This window comes from Zingiber officinale, chromosome 6A (genome assembly GCF_018446385.1).
Source record: "Zingiber officinale cultivar Zhangliang chromosome 6A, Zo_v1.1, whole genome shotgun sequence".
Lineage (NCBI taxonomy): Eukaryota > Viridiplantae > Streptophyta > Magnoliopsida > Zingiberales > Zingiberaceae > Zingiber > Zingiber officinale.
In genome coordinates, this window is record NC_055997.1 from 98424352 (window position 1) to 98433753 (window position 9402).

Here is a 9402-nt window from a genome sequence, read left to right on the forward strand (position 1 = left end):
AGTGTCCCTTGTCCTATCCTAGGTATGCGGCTGTCAGAAAGCTTACCTGTCCTTTCCTAGGTACGCGGCTGTCAGAAAGTTTACCTGACCCATATCGCTACAGTCAAAGCATGCCCTCGATGGGACAGCAGAATCCCCTGTCACAAGATTTGGAGCATGACACACACGTGAAACCTACAGGTTGTCAGAGAAAGAAATCCTCTGGCCCTTTCCTTTGCTCCAAACTTGTAGTCCGAGCGGAAAGATACCTAAACATCCGACCGGACATCCGCAGTGGTTTACTTGTGCTTTGTGGAGACTAACAAACAGGGGTGCTTTATGACTGTGATCGGTCAAAAGGTCAGCTCGGTCCATGACCTTCTTAACTGAGCGTCGGAACCCCGATTTGACAGGGTGCCTACCAACTATAAGTGCAAACCGGCCGGACCCTTCCGGGTACTCGATTCCATCGGCCGGCCGGCAGTCCAGTCGGACCGGCCATCTATGGCCGTCCGTCCGGTCGGACCACACTCTCCTCTGGGTGGGCGGCTGTTCCGGTGACTTCCACTTGGCGTTGACTTTGCAAGAGAAGGGGGGGCCCGCTCTTACTACCGGATCAGATATGTTGTAGATTAGAACCTCCTACTCTAGGACATTATTATACTTATTCATTCGGCACTGAATTGAATTAAATATAATAATCAACTTTGCCTTTATTAATAATGAAATATGATACAAAAGGAGCCATTTACAATCATCTCATAATTGGTACTAGGGCTAATACTAACAGTTGTCATATACTCAGCTTTCATGGTGGAGTCTAAAACGTATTTTTGCTTAATACTCCTCCATACTATGGCTCCACCTCCCAAAGTAAACACATACCCCGAGGTTGATTTACTACTGTCCCTATCTGATTGGAAGTTCGAATCCGTGTAACCTACAGAGAGCAAATCATCTGCCTGGTAAACCAGCATATAATCTCTAGTCCTTTTCAGGTACTTTAATATATGCTTTACGGTAGTTCAATGTCCTAGTCCTGGGTTACTTTGATATCTGCTAATCATGCCCACGGCAAAATAGTTATCCGATCTTGTACATAGCATCGCATACATTAGGCTTCCTATAGCCGAAGCATAGGGAACTGTCTTCATCTACTCTATCTCCTTTGATGTCTTAGGACATATATCTTTAGATAAAGGTACTCCATGCCGAAAAGATAAAAAACTTTTCTTAGAGTTTTGCATGCTAAAACGAGCTAGGATAGTATCGATGTATGAAGCTTGAGATAAGCACAACATCCTTTTCTTGCGATCCATTATTACTTTGATCACAAGAATATGTCCACATTCTTCCAAGTCCTTCATATCAAACTGCTTGGACATCCATACCCTTACGTCTGACAACACTTTGACATTGTTACCAATGAGCAAAATGTCATCTATGTATAGTACAAGATATACTACCATGTTTTCGTCACTTTTCTTGTATACACAAGACTCATCCGGACACTGAATGAATCCATAAGACTGGATCACTTCATCAAACCGGATGTTCCAAGATCTCGAAGCTTGCTTCAGCCCATAAATGGACCGATTGAGCTTACATACAAGATGCTCTTTGCCCTTCGCAATGAATCCCTCTGGTTGCTTCATATAGATGTTTTCTTCAAGACTTCCGTTAAGGAAAGTTGTCTTGACATCCATTTGTCAAGCCTCATAATCCATATGAGCAGCAATAGATAAAATAATCCGGATAGACTTAAGCATGGCTACCGGCGAAAAGGTTTCCTCATAATCGATTCCCTCTTTTTGAGTATACCCCTTCACAACAAGCCTTTCTTTAAACGTTTCCACCTTCGCGTCTGTTCCTCTTTTCCTTTTATAGACACATTTACATCTAATGGCTTTTACACCATTTAGTGGTTTTACAAGCTCCCAGACCTGATTAGAATGCATAGATTCTATTTCAGAGTTCATTGCATTTTGTCAAGATGCTGCATCTTTATCTTGGAGTGCTTCATCATATGTCCAGGGATCAGCTTCATGTTCACCAGGGATCAAGTCCGAAGACTCTCCCAAAAATATGAATCTTTCATGTTGCCTAACAACCCTCCCACTACGACGAGGCACTACCTGTAATTGTGCATCATTTGTGACATGTGTTACAGTTACTTGTGGTATCTCATCTTGTACCGTTGGTACTAAAGTAGAAGTGTCCTCTCTTATTTCCTCAAGAATAATTTTACTCATAGGCTTGTGGTTCATTACATAGTCTTCTTCTAAAAATCGAGCATTGGTGCTAACAATGACCTTCTGATCTTTAGAACTATAAAACAAACCACCTTTCGTTCCTCTAGGATATCCTACGAACAAGCAAACTTCTGTACGTGATTCCAACTTATCAGCATCTCCCTTCAGCACATGTACTAGACTACCCCAAATCCAAATATGTTTCAAACTAGGTTTATGCCCATTCCACAATTCTGTGGGAGTAGAGGGTATTGACTTAGAATGTAACAAGTTCAGAATGTACATTGTCGTTTCCAGAGCATATCCCTAAAATGAATTTGGTAATTCTAAATAACTCATCATTGATCTAGCCATTTCCATAAGAGTCCTATTCATTCGTTCCACCACACCATTATGTTGGGGTGTTCCAGGTGCAGACAATTGGAATTGAATCCTGCCCTCTGATAAGTAACTCCTAAACTCTCCCAAGAGATACTCTCCACCACGATCAGACCGTAGTGTCTTGATACTTTTACCATGACGTTTCTCCACATCAGCCTTATACTCTTTGAACTTATCAAAGCACTCAGACTTGCGGCGCATCAAGTAAATGTACTCATATCTCGAATAGTCGTCTATAAAAGAGACAAAATATTCGAAACCACCTCTTGCCTGAATAGTCATAGGCCCACACAAATCAGAATGAACCAATTCCAACACTTCTTTGGCTCTATACCCCTTTGCCTTAAAAGGCCTCTTGGTTATTTTTCCTTCCAAGCAAGACTCGCAGGTTGGAAAGTTTTCCACTACCAATGAACCCAAAGGTCTATCGGCTATTAACCTTTGAATCCTACTCAAATTAACATGACCCAACCTTAGATGTCAAAGATATGTTTGGTTCATTTCCGAAGGTTGCTTTCTCTTATTAGAATTAGAAGATGTGTTATTAATTTCCATTTGTTACATCGTGGGAGTTATTGGATTAAGAGTATACAATTTGTCAACCAACGAACCAGAACAGATAACCACCCTATTTTTCTTGATAACCACTTTGTCATCAAAAGAAACAGAATATCCATCCATAAATAATTTAGAAACTGAAATCAAGTTCTTTCTAAAACATGGTACGTAAAGACAATTTCTCAAAATCAAAGTTTTATTCCTATCAAAAGATAAATAAACATCTCCCACTGCAACAGCCGCTACTCTCGTAGCATAGCCCATGTAGACGGTGATTTCCCCTTCATGTAGTCATCGGGTTTCCTAGAACCCTGCAATGAATTGCAGACATGATCAGTGACTCCCGTATCTACACACCAGGTACTGGTAGATAACGCCGCTAAACATGTTTCAACAACTAATAAATAAGATACACCTTTATTGTTCTCCTGCCTGGCAGCCCGATTCTGATGTCTGAAGAGTTCCTTAAGATTGAGCATCATGTCATAGGCAGTGGGTAGGGCCTGATGCTGATGTTGCAGCACATTTGGCATAGAAGCCAAAATGTAACACCGCGCCATCTCATCTATCTTGACCCATTTCCTATGTCTCTCTATCTCCTCTTCACTAGAATCCTTATCAGGCATGCTAGAACATACCTCAAGAAGTACGAACTTCTATTCTTCAGCAGTTAAGACAATGTCCAAGTTTCGTTTCCAATCAATATAATTTGGACCAGTAAGTTTATTTTCTTTTAAAATAATAGCAAGAGAATGGAAAGCCATTTTGAAATCCTGAGAATCAGAAAATAAATATTTGGTCAAAACTTTAGAATTTAAAATAATATTGATTCCTCAAATAATATAATTTAAATTCACCAACACCTTAAAACACTGTGAATTTCGTATGCCACGATAGTGTGGACGTATACTAATTCAAACATTTATAAGAGAAGGTTTTACCCATTAATTTTATTATCTTGTCAACCTAACTTGGTCACACAAATAATAGCAGTGACTCCGATGAGGAGGATACTATTAAATGCGCCTAAGTATATACCATTACTTGATACTTAGTCCATTAATTATGATTGTGCCCCTTCAGATGGAGAAGATCACACAAACCTAAATAATTTCTTATAATCATCCATAGAGTAAGTTTGATCTAGTGACCCGCAAACAAACTCATCCGATATGGAGGAAGACACTCAAAGCCAGCGCGCAAGTTTAAATGCATTACTTACAAACCAGTAATGGAGATCGTGAAATTTATTTAAATAATCCCTCTCCTACTTAGTTATTTAAATTGAGGAATTTTAACATACACACACATCACAACAAATAAAATAACATATAAAGGCAATAAATATGAAAATAAAATTTCCAACTATTATGACCTCATCCAACATTATCCTCCAATATGCCGCCAATAGATCAAGACGCCGCATCTATCTCGCTTCCTTCTCCGTCGCGCCTCCGGTCCTCAAAATAACACCACGCATAGCAAGGATACAAGCCGCAACAAAAGAAATAAAAATTTACATTTATCGATCCTACATTCCACAAAGGAATTTACATGTAATCTAGATCGAACAAAATGTAAAAAATAATACGACAACCGGCCATATTTGATTATTACAATCATGCATACAAAACAACCTCGACATGCCCGAGGGTTCAAATCATACACAAACACACAAAGTCGTAATAGTTAAATCTAGGATGCCTGCAACCACAGAGTTAATCTATCTAGCACATCCTACTATTATTCGGCTTAAACTTATGTACGAATAGTGCATAATTTAACCGAAAACCAATCACACAGAACCAGAAAGCTTGCTCTGATACCACTTAAAGGTTGCTAGAATTCCGTTCTGTTTCAATTTCCCTGTACAAAAAAATTTTACAAGAACAAAACTTTTCCTAGCAACCCGCATGTTCAATCAAACATGTGTTTGATTAATCAAGTAAGTTCGTGAATGATCAAAGCACACCTTGATCGAAGTACAAGATAGCTGGTCTCTTATGTTGGTATTCCAAAAATGATACAAAGAAAACAAAACTAGATACGCAGCGGAATTAAAAAACTAGTTGTACCTTTTCTTTGTAGCTAAAGACCTCTTGATCTTCTGCCGTATTCCTCTCCTCTTCTTGCACGTCGTGTGGGTGACGATCTACCAAGACAACACCACCCTCCTTCTCTTCTTGGTTTCCAAACCGCCGGCTACAAAAGGAGGCTCTAGGATGGGACACCTTCTAATCTTCTTCCTCTTTTTCAAGCCGTCGGCCACCAATGGATTGCTAGGAAGGGGCCGACCCTAGCTAGGAGAGGAAGGGGGGCGCCGAACCTAAGCAAGAAGAGGAGGGAGTGGCCCTAGCAAGGTGAGGAGGGGTGATGGCCCTAGCAAAGGAAGAGGGGCGCCAGCCACAAGGAGAGAAGAGGATTGTGGAGAATTAGAAAATTAGATTTTAGGAGCCACCACCTACTTCTTTTTATAGGCTTGCCGTCAGTTACAAAGAAAGAAAAATAACAAAATTCTATTTAGAAAAAATCTCTCTTTCTATAACCAAGTTAAACCAAACCAATTTAAGTTAAACCAAACCAAGTTAAGTTAAACCAAAGTAAGTTAAGTTAAACTAAACCAAGTTAAACCAAACCCAGTTAAACCAAACCAAGTTATGGATGGGTGGATGCGAGGCTTTATATAAAGGCTACAACAGGGACCTAGAGGAGTAATTGGTTTAGGCCTCCTGATGGGCTTGAGCTTCTTATGTTCGGCCCGAACACCCAACTCAAGTCCATCAATAATAACTCATACCACTACATGGGTTATTATTGAACTACCGCACCAATCTCATATTACAATATGAGCTCCTTCTTATCATGAGTGTGTTAATCTCCCTGTATTTAAGATATCGTATATCTGTTAATTAATTGAGTTACTGACAACCCAATTAATTAACATATGATTCCAAGAGTAGTACCACTCAACTTTATTATCATGCCAGACTAAGTCCATCTGCAAGGTTTACATGATAATCCTTATGAGCTCCTCAAGAGGACATCATCAGTCTAAATAATTAGGACACAAATTCCTTCTATAATCAACAACACACCATATAAATAATACTATCTCCCAACTCATCGAGCCTATTGATTTAACGAATAAATCTCACTCATTGATAAGTTAAAGAAATAAATACTAAGTATACGTGCTTGTTATTATATAGGGATTAAGAGGATGCACATCCATAATAACAGAGGTTATGTTCTTTTATGTAGTCAGTATAAATCGAACAACCTCAAATGGTCATGTTTAATACACACATAGTGCACTAGTGTAATTTTATAGTTAAGACAGACTAATACCAAATTACACTATAATCGTTCCAATGGTTTGTCCCAATGCATCTTGGTTGTGAGCTACTATTTATAATTTATAAGGAACCGATAACATGATATTCTATATGACACCACACACCATGTTATCTACAATATAAATTAAATGGACAACTACATTGACATATATATAAATATAAAATGCAAACATTTGACCAAAGTAATTCTCATTTCAAAATATTTAAAAACAGATGTTCATACAAAAGCTAGGCTTATAGTATACATCATTGTTGGTTGATACTCGGAATATCGTACTGGTTCCCCTGTACAAAAATTTTATACAAGTCTTGAACCTTTCCTAACAACCTATTGTGTTCTTTAGAAATTAAATTCGGAATCACAAACGGAACTTAACATTATTGATTCCAAATTTAACTTATCTGTTCTTAGAAGTTTAGACTTGGATCGCAAATGATATTTAACATTATAGATCCAAATCCACCTATATTACAAATTCAATTAAATATTTATTTCGGAATTTGGCTCCCAGGTCAAACATGGCGAGACACTTGACCTTCTTGGATATGGGAACATCCACCACTGTCTCGACAAAGCCTCTTAACGAAATTTAATATTTAATTTCCTTATAGTAACCCTAGGTTTAACCAAAAAGAACAATCGAATCACAAGATTGAAAAATAAAAGAAACACAACTTCGAATCACAAATATGAAAATCTAGAATCACTAGCCTCTTGTGTTTGGTATTTCAAATCTATACAAAAAAAACTAGTATGATGCAGAATAGAATTACTAGTTATACCTTTCTTTGTAAGCAATAATCTCTTGATCTTCTATCGTATTCCTCTTCTTATCTTAGACGTTGTGTGGGCAACGATCTACCAAGATGAGAACCACCAAGACACCTTCCTTCTTGCAAGTTTCGGCCACCAACCTTCAAGCTCCAAGGGATGCAAGAGCAAAGCCTCCTTTCTCTCCTTCTTCTCCTAGCAAGAACCGACCAACACAAGAGCTCCAAGAGAGGGATGCACCGGCCACTAAAGAAACAGAGAAGAGAAGAAGAGAATAGGGTCGGCCACACCAAGGATGAGAGAAGGGGAATACTAGATGATATGTTGTGAGGTAAGGCACCTCTACCCCCTCTTTTATATTCCTTGGTCTTAGCATATAAGGAAATTTAATTATAATTAAAATTCCCTTATTTTCCTAGCCATTGGTTAATAAGGAAAATTTAATTAAAAATTCCCTTTAAACCCTTTACACGGTCGGCCCCTTCACATGCTCCAAATAAAGCAAGTTTTAAACACAAAATTAAAACTTCCTTATTTATTTCTAGAATTCTTTAATAAAAATTTTCTCTAATAATTTTTTCCCTTTAGAGTTGGTTATAAAAGGAAATTTTATAAATTAAAATCTCTCTATTAAAACATGTGGATGATTTACAAAAAGAAAAGTTTTCTTCAAAATTAAAATCTTCCTTTTAACTACAAATAAGGAAAGATATCTAATTTTTCTCTTAATCTTTTGTAGAAAGCTAAAAAAAGGAAAGATTTAAATTTTAAACTCTCTTTTAAAATTATGGTTTCCACATAAGGAAAGATTTTAAATAAAATCCCTTTTATTTTTATATGGCCGGCCACACCAAGCTTGGGCTCCAAGCTAGGGCCGACCACCTTTACTTGGCTCAATCTTTGGCTTGGCCGGCCCAAGCTTGGACTCCAAGCTTGCTTGGCCAGCCACCTAAGGTTGGGTAGGAATGTGGGTATAGGTGGCTATAACACTTTATAAATAAGAGGCTACGATAGGGACCGAGAGGAGGAATTGGTTTTGATCTCCTGATGAAATTAAGCTTCCCGTGTTCGCCCCGAACACCCAACTTAATTTCATCAATAATAATTCATACCACTAAAGAATTATTATTGAACTACCGCACCAATCCCAAATTACATTTTGGGCTCCTTCTTATCATGAGTGTGTTAATCTCTCTGTGTTTAAGATGTCGAATGCCCACTAATTAAAGGAGTTACTGACAACTCTCTTTAATTAATATCTTAGTCCAAGAGTAGTACCACTCAACCTTATCTTCATGCCGTACTAAGTCCACCTGCAGGATTTACATGACAATCCTTATGAGCTCCCCTTGGGGACATTATCAACCTAGATTACTAGGACACAGTTTCCTTCTATAATCAACAACACACACTATAAATAATATCATTTCCCAACTTATCGGGCCTCTTGATTTATCGAGCTAAATCTCACCCTTTGATAAGTTAAAGAAATAAATACTAAGTACACGTGCTTATTATTATATCGGGATTAAGAGCACACACTTCCATAATAATAAAGGTCTTGTTCTTTTATTAAGTCAGTATAAAAAGAACTTACCTTAAATGGTCATTCTCAATACACTCAGAATGTACTAGTGTAATTCATCAGTCAAAATAAATTAATATCTAATTACACTACGACTATTCTAATGGTTTGTTCCTTTCCATCTCAGTCGTGAGCTACTATTTATAATTTATAAGGAATTGATAACATTATCTTCAGTGTGTGACACCATACACCATGTTATCTACAATATAAATTAATTGAACAACTACATTTAGCATAAATGTAAACAATTTGACCAATGTGATTCTTTATTTTAAAATTAAATGTTTACAAAAGCTAGACTTTTAATATACACTCTAACAATCACAACAACTTCAACTTATATCCAATCATCCCGGGTCCACACCTTAATGAGATGCTTGCTTAAGATGTCAAAGTATAAGTCTCCATCACCAACATGATTTGTATACCTCAAGTCGAAGGAAACTTGCACTCGTGCTGCAATAAGAACTTCACAGACATATCTATATATATGTAGAGAACCATATGAAGTCTTAC